Source organism: Thermobia domestica, chromosome 12, assembly GCF_964235325.1.
Source record: "Thermobia domestica chromosome 12, izTheDome1.hap1.1, whole genome shotgun sequence".
NCBI lineage: Eukaryota > Metazoa > Arthropoda > Insecta > Zygentoma > Lepismatidae > Thermobia > Thermobia domestica.
The window spans coordinates 12,991,136-13,017,438 of record NC_137465.1 but is presented as its reverse complement, the minus strand read 5'-3'; the positions used below and the strand labels follow the sequence as shown (position 1 = coordinate 13,017,438).

Here is a 26,303-nt window from a genome sequence, read left to right as displayed (position 1 = left end):
TTGTTGCAAAGGCGGCCCTGTTGCTCAATTCAATTAACTGCTTGAAAACCTGTCCAAACTGCGCAGTTTGCAGAAACTATCGTTCAGTTATCGAAAAACTGTGCAACAGTTATCGATTTACTGTATGGATCTCTTAAGACTTTGGTGAACTAGTGTTACGCATGTAACTCGTGAAATTTCTTGTCTTGACTTGATTCTGGTCTCAAAAATGAGACGAGAATTGTTACGTGTCTTGTCTCGTCTCGAATTTAAAAAGGTATTTCTCGTCACGTTTTTGAAATGAGAATCGGAACGAACTTGAGTAGTTCGATATAAAGTTCTTAAATGAGCTATCAATATCATTTCTTACATTGAACGTATTAAAGTTATTAAGTGAATCCTTTTTGCTTTCTTAAAATTTTCTTCAGTCTTTCCAATCTATTGTTTTATATGGGGAATCGTTTTCTCGTTCCTTTCACAAATCTTTCGTTAGTTTACTTTTTTGTTTGGGACGTAGTGGCTCAGTGGTAGAGCGTTTACTTCTGGTGCATGAGGTGTCCGTGGTTCGATCTCAACTCGTGCTAAGTGGGCTTTGTGGTGGACAAACACGGGCGAGTGGGTTTTCTCGGGGTTCTGCCGTTTCCTCTCATTTTCTTCATTCCAACATTTCATTTATTTCTCATCATCATCATCTCCTTTGGCCTAGCCGGTATAAGTGTGAGTCGTAAAACTTAAAAGATTCCATTTCATTTACTTTTCTGTTTGTTAGATACAATTCTTGCAACTTAATTCAATGTACATCCACATTAGCTAGAAGGCCTGAAATATTGTACAGAAACGTAAACCCGTCGATAATAATGTGATATTTTTATATAATTTTCGTACTATGATATCTTGTCGTTTTAATGTAAAATTTGTCAAATTATTTAGAAAAAATCAAGTCCTTGCTGCTTATGAAACCCAAAATATTGCAAAATGTGGCTGGTTGCAGACGATTAGGGGTTCTGTTAAGTTCATTCCAACAAAGTTTTTTGTTTCGGCAAGAAGGATAGGAAAACTTTTGTCTTCCACATTTCGATTTAAAATACAGACTAAAGACTGAAAATTGAAATAAATTATAACTATAGAAAACGTTTTTTAAAGAAAAAAGAATGCTTTTACAAAATAAATAAACGAAAGTATTTTTGGTAGGCTATTTCAGTGCTATTTAGTATTAAAATGATTAAAACCTTCTAAAATTTGAATGTTTATTACAAAAGTGATTATTACCGACTTTTCAAAAGCAAATAATAATAATAATAATAATAATAATAATAATAATAATAATAATAATAATAATAATAATAATAATAATAATAATAATAATAATAATAATAATAAAAAGTGTTATAATGTAGAAAATATTTTCTGAAAACCCTAAAATGTTACAATTATCAATTAAAATTTTAAGTCTGTGCCAACCCAAATAATTAAGCTATTATCTATTGTAGTTCTGATTCTATTATTTGCCACTTATTTTCTGGATTTAGCAAAGACTTAATTTCTGTAAATTGATAAGAGCAACATTTTTACGTTTTTTAAAGTGATTTTCTGCATTCTTAGTGCTTTCTAAATTATTTTCTGCCTTTCAACGCTTTTTTGAAAGTTATTTTAAAAAATGCTTTCTGCTTTTTTAGCTCTTCTCTAAAATCGATTAACTAAGTTTATAAAGATTGTTTCAATTTTCAATCTTTTCTCTTTATTGTGGTAAAAGTAGGTCACAGACTTCCTATACAATGGGTCGGCTTACGAAAAATGTATGAACAAATATTTTTCTCAAAATCGCTCCATTTACTAGGGGCTCAAACTTTCGATTACTGTGAGGGGGGGCACGGTGGGTCAGTAGTAGGAACGCTTACCTCTGGTGCGTGGGGTTCCTGGTTCGATGTCCGCCCAAGTAAATGTGTGATGGAAAATATCGTGTCTGTGGGTTTTACCAATTCGTCCATCATTATTCACTTTCTATATTCATTTGTCTCCCTCAATCATGGAGCTAATGTTGATCGCAGGGGGGGGGGCTAAGATTCGATAGTCACCCTGTACTTAATGGGATGCGCATAGTTAATGTGGATCCGAACCATTTGAATTTCTATTGTAAATCGAATGCAAATCTCCCGCGCCGAAAATATATACGCAAAGCCACGAAGAAGCTCGACATAATCTTGAATTAATAAGCTATTGTTTTGTAATATACATGCATGACATTTTCCCATACAAACAACTATAAACTTGATTTTGTTCTATTCTGTATATTCAAGAGAAAAGTTTTCTGCTTAAATAGCCATGTTAGCTACCGCAGCATTAAAAAAAAAACAAAAAAAAAACGGAAAACAAATATTCACCATGTTCTGTAAATTACTTGTGCATATTTTCTTGAAACTTTATTTTAGATGGAAATTGCCTGTTATTGCAGCCTGTTTCACAAACTAGGAAAAAGAGAGAGTTAATCATACCCCCCCCCTTAAATTATTGACTGCACGTAACAAGCTTTGTGTCTCGAGGGTCGCATGTCACATGAATAATTTAGTCTTTGTTTTGCATACATGGTGCATACGGTCCGCTTATTATGAAGTTGTTTAATGTCTGAGGCGCTCAGTGCAAAAAGGATTCAACTCCACTTTCTGGTCATTTTGGATATATCTCATATTCATCTCCATTTGACGCAATTTCCATTGCTTAAAAAGATTTGTGTCCAGATAGCTATTGTGAATAACTCTTATCACGGTAAAAAAAAAAAAAAAAAAAAAAAAAAAAAAGTATTAACTTTTTCATGTATTTAAACGTAGCGTATGAGCTTTATGCCTTTTTTCTCACAGGTGTGATAACTGAACTTGAATCCTTTGTGCTCTGAACGCCCCATATATTTTCATGTACATACAGGGTGTAAAGGAAATGTCGTTACAAACTTCGGGAGGTGATTTCTGAAATCAAACCAAGAATGAAAAGTTCTCTTGGAGTTTCTCGGATTCAGCTTCGTTTGCGAGATACAGAGTGTCCAACTTGGACTCCAAAAAGCAATTCCGTCCAATGGGACTACACGTAATACTTCACCATGAAAATCAGACGCAAAACATTATCAGAAAAGTTGTTTGTCAGAAGGTAATGTGTAGCAATACGCTGGGGATTAAGGGAGAACAAGTGATGCCATCAGCTTGTCAGTGTTGCCATCCTAGTATATCGAGTTTAGTTTGCATATTGCACTGTCTCATTATTACGCATGTAAGTATTCGATATTGAGTGTATGTAATATATAAGGCAGAGAAGTCATTGTTGTCCTTTTCTATCGTACACTCGTTTCTGGGGTCGATTTTGGATTCCAAGTTGGCAACCCCTTATCTCTAAGCTGAAATTCAAGAAGGTGCACGAGGACGTTTCTTCTTGTCTTGATGTCAGAAATCACCTCCTGAAATTTGTCCCATGTTTGTGTTCAGTTCCAATTGACAGGAGTCGATTTTGGATTTCTACTGGCAACCCTGTATCTCGAAACCGAAGCTGAAATCGAAAAACTGCAACACGCCTTTTTCTTTTGTTTTGGTCTCAGGAATCACCTCCTGAAGTTGGTAACGACCTTTCCTTTACACCCTGTATAACCAATGCAACGGCTTTTGTTTCTTCCGTGTTACTGATTTGAATGTTTATACAAGACAAATGGTCTTAAATATTCCTCTCCACACAATCATATTGGCACATTTGCTGGCACTTTTCGTAACGGTTTTCGTCAAAGGAAAGCAAAATTTCATCTTTAAAATGAAATGAAATCTTTAAGTTTTATGTTCCACGATTATGCCTGCTAGGCTAAAGGAGACGATGATGATGAGAATGGAATGAAATGGTGAAATGAAGAAAGTGGGAGGAAACGGGAGAACTCCGAGAAAACCCAGGCACACGGTGTTTGTCCATCACAAAGCTCACGTGGCGCGAGCTGGGATTGAACCAAGGACCCCATGCACCAGAGATGAACGCTCTACCACTGAGCCACCGCGGCCTCACATTTGCTAGTTTGTGTTAATAGGCATAACTATTATAATGACTTTTTGCGTTTCATTGCTGTCTCAGGATTTTGCGAAAACTGGTACCGAATGGCCTCCCGTCTGGACGTTGTTTTTAGGGGTTGTGCAAATTAAGCACTTACCTACAAATTACGCGTTCAATTATATTGAGTTTTAGTTAGAAGTATTGAGGTTAAGGAACACTCTTTGTAAACGCTGAGGATACATGAGACGTGGACCTACAGTTTTAAAGTGGAATTCGAACCACCGTAATATGTTTAAATTTCAACCGCTCTTCCATCGGTAATCGAATCCACAACCACTTTTTAACTAGACCAGTACGAACATACTAGGCTACACATAGGAACATCAGATGCCAAACTTCTATTTATGTAAATATTGTGTTAGAAAATTAATTCGCTAACAAAACTATTTTCGTCAAGAATTACAGGAAACGGTGTTCATTAGTTGGTATAAATCAGTGGTGTCATTTGGGGAGGGCAGGGAGAACAATAGTCACGTCTTTCGGCAGGTCCTGGAACCCACGAAAGAACCTACTGACAAAATGTTGGTACGGTGGCTCAGTGGTAAAGTGCTCACCTCTGATGCAAAGGGTCCCTTGTTTGATCCTCTGGAACACAAGCTTCTGATGGACAACGTCGTGTGCGTGTTTTTTTTTAAGGTTCTCCCGTCTCCTCAGATTTGTATTCCACCAATTATTGACATCCATTTATCATCCCTTTGCTTAAAAGGCTTATTCGTGAGCCAAAAAAAAATTAGAAATTCCATTTCATTTCATTTCTGACACGATGTTTACATCAATAATGCATCACCTCAGAACGAGCAAGAAATCTTTCTTATTGGAGATTAATACTAAGCCATAAACCGCAGCCATTGTTTAGAGAAATAGTAACTTTTTTTTTTATTTATTGCCAATGTTCAAGTAATATTATGAACTGTATTTTGTATAAATTGAATGTTATAGTCATAACTAATTTAAATATTAGCAATTATTCATGTTTTTAGAAAGTAAGATTTATGTAGTACCAGTGGCGTATTTACGATTTTGTTTCGGGAGGGGCTTTACTAACTTTCGGGGGGGGGCTTTGCCTGAAAATGTGAAAATTCTGCAAGATCTTTTACTATAGTAAGAAGATTTCGGGGGGGGCTTAAGCCCGGAAGCTCCCCCTAAATACGCCACTGTATAGTACTGTTGATATTGACATTGCAATCTGTTCCAAATATAACATTGGCATTCTATTTATATCTTCCTATAGGTCATGCAGTGATAGGCGGAATATCAACAACGGAAGTAAACACAGAATCCAGTCACTGAACATACTAAAATTTGATAGCTGTTGTTCTGTGCTTAATTAGAGTGATACTACATTTCAAGAAGACAAAAGAAATAGTGACAAATTGTTCGACTGATGCTTGTTTCGAATTCAACAAAATACTGTTGTATTTAATTTGGGTGTGAAATGAATATTATAGAGAACTTGCATGAAAAACCTCTAAATAGTGATTACAATTTAGTATTGTGAATCTTCTAAATCAGAAAATGAATACAACTGATTTTGTTTCATAAAAGTAAGAAAAGTGTTGGATAATGGCGACTGAAGATGAAATATGTTCCCGCGCGCGGAGGCCCTCAATGCTGCCACCTTTTGACGGAACTGATGAATCACTGAGCCACAAAAGTACACGCGGTAAGTACTCTCAAAGTATTTAACATTCTAACCTTTCTTTTCCTGTTTTTCTATCGACGAACTTTATTAGCAACCAATCACATTTACGAACTTGATCATAGTGATTACGTCATTTCTTTTCCTTTCAGATTACAGTAATACACTGTATACTGTCGTAATTTTACTTGTCAGTAATAATGGACAGTAGCGAAGATATAACTTTTTTGGCTCCAGAATATTGTGTGGAAAATATCATAGGTAATACTTCTTACTTTATTTGCAAGCATGTCTGATTGCACAGTCTTGTTAAAAACATTTGGTCATGCACTCTTTTTAAAAGATTTGTAGGACGGTTTGTATTTACACTTGAAATGAAGATTTTAGAATAAACCAAATAAAATTTCCACTTGTTTAAATTCGCTTATGGATAAGAACGCTAGTTCTTCCAAAAAAAAAAAGAAAAAAAATGGGTGGCAATTTAAAAAAAACAATTAATCTTTGGATCAGGGGCGTCATTTAGGGGGGCAGGGAGGGGCATTTGCCCCCCCTGAGTTTGAGATTTATATAGATTTTATCAATAGAATAGTAGTAAGTCAGTGAAAAACGCGAAATTTTGCTTATATCAAGGGGTCCTGCTTTGAATGCTACAACCAACGAAGATCACGAATGAGATATGATGATATTAATAATTGTATTTATGTCCTTTCTCAGCAACAAGGCTACATACAACAGGAAGACTACAGTTTAAAGTAGAATCTGAACTACTGTACAGCACACTGAGAAAGAAGAAAAGGCGACTTTTTGCCTAGAAAGTCCGGAGAGGCGGTGTTGCCAATTTGGGGGGAAAGTCGCTAAATCTAGGGTATTAGACTTTGAAGACGGAGAGAAAAAATCATTTTCCCGATTGCCGAATTTTTGGTGATTTCTAAATGACGCTTTGGCACACAGAAAATTTGCATCACAGCATAGAATGTAATTCTGGTGTGGCAGAAGCAACGCCAATAAAGCTAGATTCTGCGTTTAATTGCACTCGATTTTTTGTCTCTGTGTAGATTATTTCAATGCTATCCTACTGAAAATTAAACCGGTACCTCATGAACTAAAATGTATATACTCTACCCATTAGTCTAAGCTGGAAGATTCACACAAGTAGTCAAACAACCACCTTGTACCGCCAGCAAAATAATCTTCAATGTATTTTGAATAAATGTATACACACAAAAGTCGCTTGCAATTATGTCGGTAGCCAACACTCACGTCTATTATTTTGTAGATTTTTTTTTTTTTTTTTTTTTTATGTTCGCGAATGGGTGAGTAAAAAGAAATGAGATATCCTACTACGAAGCAAGGAAATCAATGCTGCCGGATAGGACAATTTCCATACATAGTAGATAGAAGTTTGCTTTTGTAGGTATTTGACTCTGGTAGGATTGATGGTAGATTTTTACTGAATAAATAAGATATTGTTTTCCTTAACTTAGTTTATCATGAAGTACCTCTTAACAATTCTATCTAGATATATCCAAGATAAAATATTTGTATTAAACTGCAAAAGTCTGTTTCCCAGTCTCGGAAGTGAGGACGTATTATATATATATATATATATATATATATATATATATATATATATATATATATATATATGTGTGTGTGTGTGTGTGTGTGTGTGTGTGTGTGTGTGTGTGTGTGTGTGTGTGTGTGTGTTAGTGTTGTAAATAGAAAAAAAACGTGGCGAGAAGTGGAAAACTAGGGAGTTCTTTTTCAAACATCCTGTATTTTGCAGCCCAACAATATCAGATTCGGTGAGGTTTTCTGTAAGTAGCTCAAGCTTTGTATTTGAAAAAATCAAAGCGAATGAAATCCCATTCAGATCTTGTTTCGTATCCCATTTTTTTCTGTGGCACAAGATCCTAAATATAAATATCCAATTGATATAAATTCAAATTGATATTTGATATAAATTTCCAATTCAAAAGATTCTTGTGGTCCTTTCTATAGTTGTTCGTGCAAAGGATAAACATCATGAACTTGATCCTTTGGGGCTTACCACGACAGACCCAAGGAATTAGGAACAGAAATATTCACAACTCAAACAATTTGTTTGTACTGAGTACCACGGATTTTGGTTATTTCTCTTAGCTCCCTCTTAGCTAAACGATTAGCGTACACGATTTTGGAGTGGGGAAACTCGGGTTCTCGGTGGGAGTTCATATTGTTCGGATCCCATGTTAAGCTGTTGGTCCACGTCTCACATAGCCTCACTGCTAAAAGAGACGCTAAACTTAAAATCAAATCAAAAATTGGTTATTCTCTGCCAGGCTTGTCACAGTCGTGTTTGAATGTCCTAACGAAATCAATAATGCACATTTTAAATGGAAGCCTTTTGAAGGCATCGCTTCTTCCGGTCTTCCTATGAATCCGCCACTAGCTTCCACGCATTTTTAGCGAGATGAAAAATGTCTTCTGACATTGTACGCACCTGCAGATGATTAGTTCGGCTTCGAACAAATGTAATTGCTCAAACTATAAAGTTGCCATTAATGTAATGGAACGTCTCATCTCTCTGTGTTTATATATAAAAAAGCAACCTCAATTTGTGAAGTCCATTAAATAAATTGCTCTCAGACTAATACAAAAGACTTCAACCTAACTTGAGATTTACTCAGTGCACACCTTCCAATGTACACAGACTTCAATTATTTTAATATTTAATCATTTCTAAATGTCATTGGCGAGCACCCAATGCATGTTATAGAAATAGTGTTAATACAAGGAGTGTGTTCTATATGTATTTTCCTGTATACGTATCATCATAAAGGGTAAAGGTAGAAGCGAGTATAGTCCATCTTCTATTGTTCATTTTAACATGCATTCGTGTCCTTCCTTTCTCTTTAATGATAAATTTCGTAAAATTTATCAAATTTGAATGATACTTATAGTTTTCTTTTTGTCTTGTTTTGTTTTGTTTTCCTTTTTAATTTACGATATGACTCTAGTGTTTGGACTTCAAACACGTGCAGAATAAAGGCAGAAAACTCCAAGTTGAAAGCTTACTCCCACGTCAGGCCCGTATCCACGGGGGACTAGGGACCCCCCTAAATTTTCACTGCCCCGCAAAAAATTTTCACGGAAGGTTTGGAAATGAAGTATAATATGGTAATGAACTATAATATGGTTGGGTCGCCCCCCCCCTACATTTTTGGGCTGGCTACCGGCCTGTCCCACGTATCCATAATGTTCTAACAAAACTATTTTGCACTCTAAATTTCGTAATTATTGACATTGTACATTGTACGAGGGCCGTTCGGAAACTAGCTTCCAATTGGTTAAAAAAGAGAAACACCAAAGTAAATAATAAGAATTTATTATATAATCTAAAAACAACTACTTTGCTCTATTTTTAACATAGTTTTCATAAACGTTCAAGCACGTATCTGTACTAGCTTAAAAATTCCATCAGAATAAAAATCTCCCGCCTGCGCCTAGAGCCAGTCTGTCACCGCATCTTTCAGCTCCTCATCATCACCAAAGCACTGAGATCCAAGCTACTTCTTCATATGCATGAAGAGATGATAATTCATCGATTTTTCACGAACTTTTCCATCAATTTTCTTTATGAGTTCATCAGTAACCTCTGATGGAATGAAACTTCTCTCTTCGTCATGAATGTTTGTTCGTCCACTTTTAAATGAACGAACCCATTCACGAACAACTCTTTCACTTATCACACTTGACCCATACTTCACGCACAAGAACCAATCGAAGGTTACTTTCCGAACGCACCTCGTAGAAGCGAGAGAAACTTTCCGTTTAGAGAAACTGTATATTTTATTGAGTTTATATTTTATTAAGGGAAAGTTCTTTCAACTCGGAACCAAGTATTCTACTCATCATCAAGTTGTATCTCCTATTCAATGTGGACAACACTTGGAGCGCTTACAATTTAAACACGATATTTATTTACTTACTTATTTATTATTCAACTATAACATACCTATAACTCCTATTACAATTATTAAGTTTGCAATATATCAATACTTAATGCAAAAATGATAAAAAATAATTTTAACTAACTAACTCTATGGCCTATGGTACCCGGAGGTTCAATGAGCGTTTACAAAAGCTTTCTTGGTCAACTGCAGGAGTAAAAGTGAGGGGGATCGCGGGGGGAGACGCCGTCCTCCTACTTCCAAAAAATATGTAAGGCATCTCCCCAGTTTCTAAAAAATTACAATGGGCAAAGATAGGCAGGGGTGACGGCGTGACGTCATGCCACTACCTACTGTTCCCCTACTTTTTCAGGTCCACTTTTACCCCTGGCCAACTGGATCCAGTTTCTACTTTGTATTTCTATATCTGCGAGATCCATTTTAATATTATTCTCGCATCTTCACAGGTCTTCCTAAAGATTCCGATTAGACTTCCAGTTAAAACTTTAAAAGCGTTCCAACTTTCTTCCATTCTGGCTACATGAACTGCCCATCTGAGCCTCCAAGACTTAATGATCCTAAGAATATTTGGTAAACAGTGTAAATTATCCAGTTCCTCGTTACAAACATTCTCCCATTCTCGTTCCTCTGGAGTCCGAATGTTCGTCTCAGGAGCTTGTTCTCAAATACATTCAGTCTACGTTCTTCTCTCAGAGTAAGCGACCATGTTCCGCAACCATACAGGACAACAGGAATGACTATTGTTTTATATATTTTAAGTTTCAAATTGCTCTACTGAATTCGCGACGACAAACTTAATAATAACACGAATTCCCCATCTTTAGTTCACATTTATTTTCCTCGTGAATATGGTATTGGTATATTAATAATACAGTGAATCAAAAAGGAAAATTGACCAAAACATGGGTATATATACTCTCTCTCTCTCTCACGGTTCACCTCTGGTGCTTGGAGTCCCGGGTTCGATCCCAGCCCCCACCAAGTGAATTTTGTGGTGGACAAACATCGTGTGCGTGGGTTTCCTCAGGGCTCTCCCGTTTCCTCCCACTTTCTTCATTCCACCATTTCATTCATTACTCATCATCACTGTCTCCTTTAGCCTCACCGGCATAAGCGTGGGGCGTAAAACTCAAAGATTTCATTTCATTTCATTTTCTCTCTCTCTCACGTACACACACACACACGCGCGCGCGCGCGCTTAAATATATATTTACAGAAACCAGAAATACACAAGAAGTAAGATATAATCTGTAAAGTTCAACTCTGTAATAATTATTTGTCCTTAAGTATATTTTTCAATTGAAAAAAAAAAAAGTTATCTCTTGAAATTCTCACTAGTGAAAGAAAAATTTCTCCCAAACGTGTTGCAACATTCATTGAGTAGCTCGTTGTGGTTGTGCTGCACTGTCTTTAAACGGTCGAAACGACCATAAAATGTTCTTGGAAGAGGGTGAAAAGTTGTTAAATTGGCCTTGGAAAGTATGCTGTGTCCTGATAGCCGAGCCTGATTTTGGGAACTCAAGAACGTCTTTTGCTTATATATCGTCATTCCGAGATTCGACAAGCAACTGGACGTTGAGAGAAAACGATGTACCCAGGGCAGGACTTCGAAATTGGTTCATTCTTTATGAATAACCCTGTATAGTGGAAGATTTTCGTCGCCTTTCAGATCAACACTTTGAATCGTAGCCTACACTCGTAATTCTTAAGTTTCCAAGAAAGTTTCATGAGTATATATCTTCAAACATAATACTAAAGTTAGATCCTTGCCGTTGAGTGATGTTACCCAATAACAAAAGACCCCATAGAGGAACCATAATGAAAGCATTCCCAATATCTCATGAAATCAAGTAAATCTTAGGGGAGTTATGGTTAATATGCTTTCATAAGATATAATGAATTTACGTTTTTCGCTCTCGCCAATTTCAAGCAGAAACAACTCCGCCCAAGACAGAGTCTATAATTTCAAACAAAATACGTGTAACGGGACTCATAGGCAGAGCGTTTACTTCTGGAGAGAAGGGTTTGTGATGACGCGAGTTTGTAGCTGATAAGCTCGTGTCTGTGAGTATTTTCGGAGTTCTCCCATTTCCTTCCACATTTCGATTTCATTAATTATTTCATAATCAGCTATTTAAGTTAATTATGTTCCTTCTTTAGCTTAAAGGGCATAATTGAACGTATTTAGTTCTAAAGGAGCTAAACTGCCATCTTTTGGTAAGCACACTTTTTGTAGGATGATGTGTGTCAACGGAAATTTGTACGCAAAGAATCTAACTGCTAAGCTAATCTGTTTACCTGTAGTTCATAACAACGCTTAAAGATGGCGTTTGCTTTGTGATCATTTTGATAAGTAATTATAAATAGTTTTTTGGTTAATATCCGAAAAATTTTTACATTTGGCACTTAGACTTATTTGAACTAAATACATTCAATTGTGGGAGATAAAATTAAAAATTTTATTCATTTTATGTTCAAACAAAACATTTATTTTCCATGAAAATCGGAAAATCTTTATGAAATTTATGACAGAACATTTTTAATCGAGGGAGAAAAGAATAAATGCATTTGGCAGACTTGAACTCCAGATAGTGGTGACGATAAGGAAGCTTCAAGAAAAGATATACGGCATTTGACCTTGCGGCATATTGCGCCAAAATTGAATACTTTTTTTGGCATGAAAACTATCGTGAAACATATGTATTTCTTTAATCGAGGGCAGGGGTGGCTTGTCTATAAGTGCTGCAGAACTACCAGCTATTTTGGTGGAATAAATGTATTTTCAATTGAGTTGAATTGTACTTAATTTAATCAAGGTAATAACACGTAATGATGATATCTCGTCTAACACTGTCCTGAAAAAGTAGTGATGGATGTGCTATATAGCGTAGAATTGCTGCAAACGCCTTCTAAAGCTTAACAATATTGCAAGAGCTGTGCACGGATTACTCTATGCTTTAGCATTGACGCCAAAATTTTCACCAGCCGCGCTGTATTACGTTTTCTTTATTTGTTAGATAGGATTTACTAGAGTTGCACTTCCAGGTTCCAGCAGCTAAGAACTCACGAATACTTCCGAAGAAGCCGAAAACACACGATGTGATGTACAAGAGGCGCTGTTCTCTTGTTTTTAATAAAGGTCAGTGTTGCCAATTTGGGGGAAAAGTCACTAAATCTAGGGGATTCTCATTCCAGAATAATGACAAAAAATAATTTTTCCGATTAGCGACTTTTTTCGTGATTTTGGAATGATGATTTGGCGACTTATTTACAAATCTAGCGACTTTTGTACTGCGAACAACTTATCATAAAATAAGTACTATTAATTCGAATCAGTTTAGATATATGTTTATTTTCCTTTTACTTATTTGAATCAGTGTAGATGTTGACGAGCTGGGAAAGTACATAACATTTATCTCTATATTCCCGCTTTGATTGCTGTTATCTCTTATCTTCTAACGGGGACAAACTCCAGCTTTTAATGTTCTTTAGTTTACAGAGCTTCCGTTTAGAAGCAGAAATATTTCATTAACGAAGCAAACAGATTATCTGTAGAAGCGTGGGCAGAAGTGAAGTAAGATTTTTCCTAGACCTTGAATTTTGTTCGTTTTTCTAAACTTAATTTGGATTTCGTTGAAGGAAAATTGATCTATCAGTTCATTTTAATTCAGTTGATTTTTTAAAAATGCCTTTAGGCATCTGTAGTGTGAGTGAGGAAATGCTAAGAGTTAGGCTATTTGAGAATGCGTTTTCGAAACGTAACCACCCGTAGCGAACGCGACCATAGTGGCTATTCGGTAATTTTACTTTCTCCAGAGCTATAAATCATACTGCGAACCAGTCAGGGTTTCCAGGTCTTTTTTGCCAGGTCCAGGTCTATAATAGCAGAGTTCCAATACTCTGGACAAAGCATCTTCCAAGCAACTGTTTCTTGCTAAAATCCCCTTGCCTAGCAACACGTCTTTCCTTTTTTCCATCCTTTAGACATCTTTAAGCAGCAGGCGGTCTATTGTTCCGAAACGTTTACAACGAAGAGGAGGGTGCATGTGCACCTTTGCACCCCACTATATCCGCCCTGTATATGAGTCTTCCATATACGTTCTTTTAGCGTATATAGTATTATGGCTTGAATTGATCACGTATTTTATACACACACACACACACACACACACATATATATATATATATATATATATATATATATATATATATATATATATATATATATATTATATAAAAGAGGCAAAACTTTACGAAAATTTTTTTAGCGACTTTTCACCCAAAATTGGAGTCATTTCATCTCCTATTTAGCGACTTTTTGTATCAACTTGTTGGCAACACTGATAAAGGTGTCCATCGTAATTGTTGCGCGCTTTAAAAATCATATTTCTGTTCGAGTTAGTGCAAATTTTCTGAACAAACACAATTTATGAGACAATTTTAAGAAATCTATAAAACTTTTGGAAATTCTTCTAACTACCCCCAATGACAACAGCTGAAGCAGAAAATTGCTTCTCTAATTTAAAAAGAGTTAAAACATTTTTGAGAAGCACAATGTGCCAGGAAAGACTCAATGCTTTGTCTACCTTATCAATAAAGCGTGATTTCATATCCACCACACCGAACTTGAATGATAGAGTAATAGAATATTTTGCACGGCAGTAGACACGTCGATGGACTTGCATTTACAAACGACAAAACAAGATATCTATAATTCAGTAGTATTAATAAAATTCTGCTTGTAGACATTACGTGAATCTGAAATTTTTATATCTGAAAACAGTATGTTTCTTACGATATGGATATGGTAATTTCAAAGGTTGTTACAAACAACAATGGCATATTTTAGGGGAGAACTATCGGGCTCAAGCTCCCTCGAAATTCATTAAAACTTGTCGGCAGCCGAAAGAAAAAATTAAAGTGCTTATTCCTATGTTGTGTATAGCTCCTCCTGAAACAAAATTATAAATACACCGACACGCAATAATCAAAACAATAGCGTTTTGTTGCATGATACAGTAAAGTTATATATATATATATATATATATATATATATATATATATATATATATATATATATATATATATATATATATATTTGTTAATTTCCAATTCTAATTGTCACTTATAACGATTAAAGTGCTAAAATTTATGCTGATTGGTATGCATATTTTATAATCAATTACTGAGAACGGGAAATTCAATATACACAAAACAAACTGTGCAGAACTACCTCAGATTATGGTATCGAGTCGCTACTGATCGAGGGGTAGGGAGAAATTCACTCCTCATTCGTGACAACATTTCAACGTCAAGCTGTGTAGATTCTGAGACGAGCTAAAAAAAAAAATTAAAAACATATGTCATTGTATCAAAATTGAACAAATTTTACAAAAGTAATCGTGAAACTTTTCTGAAAAAATCTAAAATCGTTGGATAAAGCATTAACTCGCTCAGTCTTCATTGTGCAACGATAATAGGGCAATAGTTATAGGGCAATAGTTCGGTACCTTATGATAACAAAGCTTGTAGCGAGACTTGTTTAAACTTGTTTTATTTATACTGTTAAAGATATGATAAGTAAGGAAAACATAGTTGATTAAAGTGTATTTTTAATTTCTGCGAAATGAATGTTAAGTATTAAAGAAATACAAGATTTAAAATGAATAAAAATAGTTTAATTTTTTTAAATAATTATTATGGTATGATTTAGTAGATATTAAAATAATTTTAAACGAACTGTATAGCCAATTTTTAGTTGTATATGTTTCTTATACAACTGATTTTAACTCTCTCTATGTAGTAGATTCGGTTAAGAAGCATCAAACGAAATATTCATCATATTTCATGAATCTAAAATATAGACACTACTCTTTACAAAATTAATCATGGATCATAGTCGCTAAAATCAGGAAGGGAGTAAATTTACCATTTCATTCTCGAAAGATTTTAACTTCTAGTTACCACAAAAATCGATTTCGGTTTTTCAACCAGTTTAAGTTTTCTTCAAAAACCTGTTTTGGTTTTCAAACTGGTTTGATTTTCTATCAAAATCGGTTTCGTTTCTATCAAAAACCAATTGAAGAAAACTTAATAAATAAACTCCATGGTTCTGGATAATCACAATAACATTTTAAAACACATTTTTCTGACCAGAACAAAATGAATTATTTAATAACTATATGATTTTTCTTACAGTTTCAAGGACCTAACGTCCTCTTCATCAAACATTGAGAAAAGACAGATGACAGCAAATCTTATATCTTCCTCAGCCGTTAGTTAATATATTCATTTATATATATATTAACTAACGGCTGAGGAAGATATAAGATTTGCTGTCATCTGTCTTTTCTCAATGTCTGATGAAGAGGACGTTAGGTCCTTGAAACTGTAACAAAAATCGTATAGTTATTAAATAATTCATTTTGTTCTGGTCAGAAAAATGTGTTTTAAAAGAAAACTTAAATATTGATTTTAAGTCACTGGTTAAAACCAGGAGTAAAAGTGAAGAGGAGTAAAAGTGAAGGGAGACGTCGTCCTCCCACTTCCAAAAATATTTAAGAGCTTCTTCGTGGCTAAGTGGTTAGCGTACTTGCCTTTGGCGTGGGAGACCCGGGTTCGATTCCCAGCGGGAGCTCATGTGGTTCGGATTCAACGTTAATCAGTAGGTCCCGTCTCATGTAGTCTCGCTGCTGAAAGGGACGTTAAACTCAAAATCAACTCAACTAAAAATATTTATGGCATCCCTCCACTTCCTAAACAATTATAAGGGGCAAATATAGGCACGTGGGACTGTGTGACATGTGTCCCCCTACCTTTTCAGATCCACTTTTTCCCCTGGTTAAACCCAGTCTGTAGAAACAGGTTTGTTAAAAACCGGTTTGGGCCGTCTCTCATTTAAACTTCAAGCATTGACGATGATCAAAGAAGCCTAAAAGAAAATGTACCGTATGACATTGCATTAAAATCTAGATTTTATCAAAAATTATCGAGGAAAATTATTTTCTTGCTATATTGCTGAATTTTATTAAAGGAAGCTTCAAACTTAAGGACAACTTACCTTTTCACCTGCTTATACTTAATTGATTTCAACTGCTAGCAATGGAAATTATTTAAATATTTAAAGACCTGCCCGCTGGTTTAGTTTGGCAAGCGGTTCCGGCGTCGATTCTCGGTAGGAAAAACGTTGAAGTTTGAACACAGTACTAAACTTTGGATTCTGCTTTCAACTATAGATCCACATCTTATATAGCCTCAGTGCTGAAAGCTGATAAACTTGAAAAACCAAACAAACCATTCCGCAAAGAAAACACACGTCATAATGTACAAAATCGTGTAACTTGTACTGGAAAATTGTTTTAGTATCGCATTATATACATGCGATTGTTTTAGTATCCCTGTATGTATGAAAACTAGCAACATGGAGTTTATTGGATCAAAAGGTTCAACATATTTCAATCAAAATTTTCTTTTACACCTTATATTTGGAGAATTACATATAGTGTAGCGAAACCCAAACTATCTCTTAATTCAATATGATGTGCTTATTCCGTAGAAAATATGAAAACTCGATTTGGGGGCCCGTTCAGAAATTTTGTGACCCTTGATCTAAGATCCAATATATTTCAATCAAAAATTTTCGTGTACGAATTTTATCTGGAGAATTACATATAGCGAATCCAAACTATTTGTTAACTCAGTATGATATACTTATTCCGTTTACGAAAACTCGATTTAGGGCCGTTCAAAAATTTTGTAGCTTCTGATTCAAAAACTAATTATTGGCCAAGATTGCAATCTTTTGATGCATTTTTGAATCATTCCTAAAATTCTTGTTTCACACCCTTTTATCTAATTTTTCTTAACAGTTTTCAACACGAATACAGGCTCATTTCGGAAGATTAGTAAAATGTCCATATTAAATTTCATTAACATATTTTGCATTTTGCGAGAGTTAACGTGAAATAGAAATACAACAATTGCCAGTTGAGTCGAAAGGTGCAACATCGTTAACGCTCGCTTAAAACATTATTCGATTTAGACTAATGAAAATAGAATATTTTTCAGGAAAGTTATGAAGTAAAATTGGTTTGTTGTCACATTATCTTTTTGAAATTCTGCTAGTTAGGTTGAATTTACCCCATGCCTTATTTCATATTCTGGCCATTTTAACTCAACGGAATGGACATAATTTAAAAAATCTTAAAGAAAATGAGCTCAGTATCTTAAGTACGGAACATGTTTCCTATAAGCCTAACCAATCGTTGTCATTCCTTGAAATTCATATCGATCCTGAGTTAGGTAGTGAATTTACCACATTACTAAAGACGTGTTCTGCATTCTGTGTCAGTGAAAACTTTGTCGAGAAGAATTGCACTATCTATTAACAACCAGCTGCTTTAGATCATGATGAACACCCTACTTGCAATTGAATGCGTGTACAATTTTCTCTATTTTACGCAACGTTTAAAAGCATGTGACATTTTACATTTCTCATATATGTCTAAATGTAATCTTTACATTAAAAATAAATGTTTGCATTTAAAAGCATGTAAGCTTTGCTTTTCTCATATATGTTTGAATGAAATCATTACGCTAAATATAAATGCTTGCATTTAAAAGCATGTGATATTTTACTTTCCTCATATACTGTATGTCTAAATGTAATCTTTACATTAAATATAAATGTTTGCATTTAAACGCACGTGAGATTTTACTTTTCTCATATACTGTATGTCTAAATGTAATCTTTACATTAAATATAAATATTGCATATAAAAGCATGTGAGCTTTGCTTTTCTCATATATGTTTGAATGAAATCATTACGCTAAATATAAATGCTTGCATTTAAAAGCATGTGAGATTTTACTTTCCTCATATATGTCTGAATGAAATCATTACGCTAAATATAAATGCTTGCATTCAAAAGCATGTGAGATTTTACTTTTCTCATATACTGCATGTCTGAATGTAATCTTTACATTAAATATAAATGCTTACATTTAAAACCATAAGAGCTTTGCTTTTCTCACATATGTTTGAATAAAATCATTACATTAAATATAAATGCTTGCATTTAAAATCATGTGAGATTTTACTTTCCTCATATACTATATGTTTAAATATAATCTTTACATTAAATATAAATGCTTGTATTTAAAAGCATGTGAGCTTTACTTTTCTCATATATGTTTGAATGAAATCAGTACGCTAAATATAAATGCTTGCATTTAAAAGCATGTGAGATTTTACTTTACTCATATACTGTATGTTTAAATGTAATCTTTACATTAAATATAAATGCTTGCATTTAAAAGCATAAGAGCTTTGCTTTTCTCATATATGTTTGAATAAAATCATTACATTAAATATAAATGCTTGCATTTAAAAGCATGTGAGATTTTAATTTTCTGATATATGTCTGAATGAAATAATTCGATAAATATAAATGCTTGCATTTAAAAGCATGTGAGATTTTACTTTTCTCATATGTCTGAATAAAATCATTACGATAAATATAAATGCTTGCATTTAAAAGCATGTGAGATTTTAATTTTTTGATATATGTCTGAATAAAATCATTAAGATGAATATAAATGCTAGCATTTAAAAGTATGTGAGATTTTATTTTTCTGATATATGTCTGCGTGAAATAATTACGATAAATATAAATGCTTGCATTTAAAAGCATATGACCTTTACTTTCCTGATTAGTTATGTGTTTGAATGAATATGCTATGCATAAATGCATTCATTTATAAACATAGTAGGTTTTTTTGTCCTGTTACACTATACAGGGTTGCTCAAAAGTAGGTATACACTCCTGCATTGATGAAATATAACATTCTAGTTTATGGGTTTATTCGCATCGGCTGTTCCGAGCTTAAGGCATAAGTAAAAAGACATTAAGAACAAATAATAAAGAAAGTAAGTCTACCTGATGGATAACAATAAGAAAAGATATAAAATGCAATGAACTGATCAGTACAGTACTGTATACCAACTTTTGGGCCACCCTGTATATCTGAACGGATATGCTAAGTATAAACACTTACATTTAAAAGCCTGTTTGATTCTTGTCTCCTGATTCATTAATGTATGTGAACTAGAATGCAAAAAATTCTGATTTTTTCGGACTGATATCTGGGTAGTATTATTAGTGATGGTATGAAGTGTGAATGCGAAATATAAGCAAGGATAGGAATGGTGAAAGAAGCCTTTCTGAGGAAGAAAAGACTATTTTCTAGGACCATGAATAAAGAGTTGTGAAAAAGATTCAAAACGCTACGTATAGAGTATTGTACTGTATGGATCAAAAACATAGACATTACGCAAAAATGATTAAAAACGACTAAAACGTTCCAAAATGTAGGTGTGGAGAAAAATGGAGAGAAATAGCTGGTTCGACTTGAAAACGAATTAGAGGGTGTTCGGAAATGGTTGGAAGAAAAGAACAATTTTAGGTATTGGAAGGAGGAAGAGAAATTGGTTGGGACATTGGCTAAGAAGGAATCATGGGGGACGTGCTAGAAGATATGGTGGCAGGAAAGAAAGGCAGGTGGCAATTGATGGGCATAATATTAAAACAGAAAAATCGTAAATGAAGACGAAGAGGTTAGCGGAAGACCGTAGTGCATGGAAGATTCTCAGCTGCGCCAAGTGACCTGCCAATAATGGCAGAATACTATTAATGACGATTATGATAATTTTGGGACGGACGTTTTTTCTACCGTAAAAAGATGGAGGAAATTTTAGTTTTTTTTTTTTTTTTTTTTTTTTTTACTTTTTATAACTTTCTTGTTCCATTATCACTTTTGTTCTCCTGTAATGGATTTTACAATTAAAAGAGTGTTTACAACATCAATTATTTGTATGTCTTATGTTCAGTCCGTAGGTCGCTGTCCTAATTGGGTTTCAAACTGATATTGTAGTTGTTACCTCCAGGTGTAATTTATGCAACCCACATATCCCAAGTGTCACTATGGTTGACTAAGCACAAGTATCTGAAAGTTAAAGATTTTGATGTAGGTGAGAGGAAACATTTAGAGAACTTCGAAATATGGTTTTGGAGAAGGATGGAGAAAGTAAAATGAACGGAAAGAGTGACAAATGAAGATGTTTTAAAATTGGTAGGAGAGAAGAGGACACTTTTAACAAGCATCCTTCGTAGGAAGCGCAATTGGTACAACGGTTTATCGTTGTATTGTCATTGTCATTGTCAATCTGTACCTGTTTTATGAAAAGGATCAGAGGCGTAATAACTGAGCAGTTATGCAAAAAAAAAAAAAAGGAAGATAAAAAGAAATGTCTTGAGGTTGCTAAGTAATAATAATAATAGATATGTGTGAAGAAAGTGAGAAGTAGGTAACGATTATTGAATGTAATGTGGTGAGACTTCTTTTGAAAATAAAAAGGTAAAATCTAGTTACCCTCGAAAAGGATTGTGTTAATTTGCTAGTATAATAATTCTTCTGATTACGATTTATTCTTACTTATCGACTTATCTTATTATGTTTATATGTATATGTCATTATATTGGATAGGACACATCTCGCAAAGAAATGGTATTCTTCATACCACCATAGAGAGAGAAAGATGCAACGAAATGAAAATGAAACGAAATCTTTGAGTTTAGCGTCCCACGATTATATTCTTTAGGCTAAGGGAGATGATTAAAACAAGTGACTGATGATGGAAGAATTAGTGGGATGAGAAAGTCGGTGGAAACGAGAGTACCTCGAGAAAACCCATGGACACCGTGGTGTTGTCCACCACAAACTTACTTGGCAGGGGATCGAACCTGGGATCCACACACACAAGGAAAGCACTCTACCACTGAGCCACCATGTCCCTCGAAAAGATGGAAGGAAAGCGAGGAGGAGGAAGAAGAACACAACTGATCGAGGATTTGAAAAATAGAGGAAACTATTGGAAGTAAAAAGAGAAACTGAAGATCGAGAAAAGTGGAAGAAACATTTTTAGGCCTGAACTCATTAGTCCCGGGGCCTGCCAACAGACATAATATTAATAATAATAATAATAATAATAATAATAATAATAATAATAATAATAATAATAATAATAATAATAATAATAATAATAATAATAATAATAATAATACTATTATTACTATTATTATTATTATTATTATTATTATTATTATTATTATTATTATTATTATTATTATTATTATTATTATTATTATTATTATTATTGTGTTTTACTGGTTGCCTAAATTCAATCTGGCAGGCAAGAAAAACGTACTGGAAAGCAAGAAGCAGATACAAAACTATTTTTGTTTTTCTATAAAATTTTGCTGACATCTTGCACACTGTTCGAGAAACACTTTATCCTGAGCTACAGAGAATTCAGTTTACAAAATTAGAGCCATAAACGTCTATTTTGGATATTATCATAGATCATTCTTTACAGAATCATGTTTTCGTTTGCTGTTACTTCGTGTCAATATTTTTGAAATAAGAAACTTGTGGATAACGTTTAGGTGTTATATGTAAATATTTAAACAATAATTTTGTTCCATGAATTCTACCACTATTTCAGAACAGAAGAAAGACTTTTTTTCTAAAAACATTTTTTGTTGTTGATCGTTAATTTATAAACTTTATAAACAATTAGTTGGAACTAAAAAAAATCCATTCACTTTTTCTTTCTTATTGAATTATCGACTTTCATTTCATCGATTCTTGATTTTTCTCTTCAGAATACAGTAACCAAATGTATTTTCGCCTTATAATGGGAAAACAAATTGGAATATGTTATCTCTCCACTAAAATTGAAATATTTTTAAAAAAATCAAAATTTCCCAGATAAAAAAGCAATGGGTAAAAACCTCATTTGAAAGCCTTTTTTTCAAGTCCTTGCACGCTTAGTCTGAATGGATACATTATACAAAGTTTAAATACTTCCATTTAAAAGCATGTGAAATTTGTCTTTGCATTTAAAAGCATGTGAAACTTTACTTTGCATGTAAAAGCATGTGAATCTTTTCTTTACATTTAAAAGCATGTGAATCTTTTCTTTACATTTAAAAGCATGTGAATCTTTTCTTTACATTTAAAAGCGTGTGAAACTTTTCTATCCCGATAAGCTACGTGTATGAACAGATGCGTTAAGCTTAGTTAAATATTTCCATTTAAACGCATGTGATAGTTTACTTTTCTGACATACTATGCGGTGGTACCACTGTTCGTTTAAACTCGTATATCGTATACAGGCAGAGTCTGTAACTTGTCCACTACCTACAAGTTATCAGCGGCTAAGGATATAAATATGAAACAAAAATAAATCAGATAGGGAAGTATCATAGGGCGCATTGAATATAGCGCACAGATTGTCAGGGGATCCTATGGAAAACATGATAATAAGCCCTGTGGGGTCATTTGAAAATCTTAAATGGAAAGTCGTGTTACTTGATACATCATTGAAAACATCATGAATAAACTAACATCTTTTGCAGGATTTTTTTTTCGTGTGGATTGTCGTTTGCGAAATGGATACCAATTAAATGTGGGTTCTTACACAGTCAGATAAAACGTCCAGAGCTTATAAATCATAAACGGCGAACATAAAAAGATGAAACAGAAAGTCAGGTAGGGATATGTCATCGAGAGCATTGAATGGAGGGTAGTGGTTTTTCTGGAAAACTCCATATTATGGGGCACTTGGGTAACTCAAAATGGGAAGTTGTGTCATTTGCAATACTTATTAAAAAGTCATAAATTAAAAAAAAAACTTTCTAGGATTTTTTTCTTGTGGGGCACCGGTTACGAAATGACCACTATTTAGCTGTGAGTTCTCTCACAGGAGGACAAAATGCTCAGTGTTCATAAAAACGGTTGAATATAAAAAGATGAAACAAAATGTGAGATTGGGAAATGTAGCATGGCGCATGGAATGGAAGGTAACTAGTTTTCCTACAGGACACTATAGGGCACCGGGGAGGTCACTCAAATTTTTTTGTAACGGAAAATAATGTCATTTCATGTATCATTATAAAGATCATGATGCAAACAAATAATTGCCGTTACAATATTTTTTGTTCGTGTGGCCCACTGTGTACAAAATGACCACTATTTCAATGTGAATTTTTGTACAATCAGATAAAACGTCCAGTGCTTATAAACCACAAGCTACTGGAGATAAGAATGTGTAATAAAAATGAGAAAAGGAGTTGGTCAAATATCCGTTCCACTTCTTCGTAAAAACTATCTTTTATATCGTCACCCTTATCTTCAGTTGGAGCATGTACATTTAAAACAATAATATCACACCACCGTCCCTTAAGAGTAATAAAAGAAAGTCTGTCAGTAACAAATTCAACCCGTTTAATTGCTGGTAATATTCGTTTGTGAACGAAAAACCCTGTTCCTAAGTGGTGATTTTTATTTCCTTCCCCGTAAAAGAACGTAAAATTTCCGGAATTCTCAGACCATTTCCTTCCCACCTAACTTCCTGAACTCCTACTAAGTCCATCCTGTATTTCTCTAACTCATTCGTTACAGATTTTAACGCGCCTGCCCTATAAAGACTTCTAATATTCCATGTTCCAAATCTCATGTCCATTTTCTTTTGCTGATGTCGTGCCAAGTTATCAGTCCTTGTCCGAGGCTTTTGTGAATGTTTCTGAACAAGTACCTTTTTTTACAGGATGAGGGTGTTAGCCTTACCCAAACCCCCAAGCTGGAGGACCAAGCTGGAATTTAAAACATCATATTATTAAAAAAAAAATTATAAACATTAAAGGCATATTTTGTGAACGTTAAACCCATTTCACAACTGGGAAGTTTATTAATATTACAAAAGTGAGCATTGTACGTAATTAGTGTCATTTTTTTTTTAAAGAAAACTCTTTTTAGCGTTCTTCCTCTACGTACTTGGATTAATGCTAGCATCGTTTCGTAATTCACATACGAAACAAAAAACCTCTTGACTTGGTATGTTGTATTTTTCTCCGTAAGTAATCCTCTAGTATACAGTTGTCAGCGAGAACATTTAATTAACAAAAATTACCCTACGCGCAAAGTGGTTCATTACGATGAAATTAACCAGATTTTTAGGAATTTAACTTCTGAATAAGAACAAGAGGGCAAATAAATACTTTTTGTGATATACTATTTATTTGTGTGTGTAACTTTCATCCTTGTCTCTGTTAAATTAAGTAGATTATGTATCTTTAAAAGTCTATTCCATTCCTCTAACCAGTGTTTCTCAAAGGGTACACCGCGAAATTGGAAAATGTGTACCAAAAATCTTACTAAGATAGTTTACCTTATATCAGTCAATGTGAAATACAAAATACATGAAAAATGAAGCTCTTGGAGCGTAATATGATATATTCGAAACTTCAGGAAGTGAAGAAGTTTGTATCAATGTGTGTGTCATATTGCAGTGTTCCGGATACATACAGGATGAATCGTCGTCAAAATCACTGGTAACCGTTAAGATGTTAACGAATTGACATCATTAAAAAAAAAACTCGACTGAAGTAATTGCTGTGTTGAAAAATAATAATTAAAAATTTCGCTTCCGTTCAAGGGTTATCGTGCGAAATAAACGAAGGACTTACTAACAACACAATCTTACCAAAAGTTATAGTTCGAAATAACGGAAAAACGCACTAAAAACACAACCTTATCAAAAGTTATCGTGCGCAATAACGGAAGGATGTACTAACAACACAATCTTATCAAGGGTTATCATCCTAAATAACAAAAACACGTACTAACAACACGATCTTATCAAAAGTTATCGTGCGAAGTAAAGAAAGGAAGTACTAACAACACAATGTCTTATCAAGAGTTATCATGCGAAACAACGGAAGGAGGTACTAACAACAACACATTATCAAGAGTCATCGTTCGAAATAACGGAAGGCGGTACTAACAACACACTCTTTCCGTGCACTATGTGAGCCTCGGCTACTGCGACCAATGCAATAAAGCCTCGCACTATATTTACTTGATCACTTGCTAGACAAAGACTTCTCAAACTTTGTGATTAACTCCACATCCTCTCCTGCCAACCTCTACCTCGGCTTGGCTGCCCTGCCCCTGGTCAGCTTTCGGACGGCTTTATTCTTTGCTGGTGTTGTTTTGCAATGTTCTCTAGGCCATCATTATCTTGGACACTGGTACTCGAGCGACACACAATAAGTGTGTCACACACTTCATACACTAGCTACTTTAGGTACACTTGCACACATTACTCCGACACGCACAATTTGTATTCTTTTAAAGTCAGAGAAGGCTCCCACTTTGCTTCACCACCGTCCATGCGATTCAACACACGCCTCCGTTCTACTCTGTCTAACGTACTATAAACAACCACCAAACACATCACAGACTCCAATCCTAAACAGGCATCTTCAATATTACCACCGCATATATCTTACGTGCTGCAATCTGCAGGATTGTTTGTTATTTTTATAAAACCATATTTGTAAATGACTTGGTGAAACGCCCGCTCCTCACATGGGAAGAACAATGTTTATGCAGAAACTTGAAAATAAAGACTGAGTAAAATAAATAATGACGGCCAAGATTCGTTGTCCGTTCTTCGCATGGGAGAATAGGTTTATAGAAAGTATTTGTACCCCTTTCTCCTCGTAGGATATGTATTTTAATTTAAAAAGTTACTC

The 26,303-nt window shown here is 34.4% G+C and overlaps 1 long non-coding RNA gene across 1 annotated transcript in view; it reads left to right on the top strand.

The window, feature by feature from the left end:
- LOC145665684 (uncharacterized) overlaps positions 1-5,710 on the top strand; it is a 556,781-nt gene extending 551,071 nt beyond the window's left edge. The window contains exon 3 of the long non-coding RNA XR_014127592.1: positions 5,285-5,710. This is a non-coding gene — a long non-coding RNA (uncharacterized LOC145665684). The remainder of the gene's footprint in view (positions 1-5,284) is intronic.
- The last annotated feature ends 20,593 nt before the right edge of the window (positions 5,711-26,303 follow it).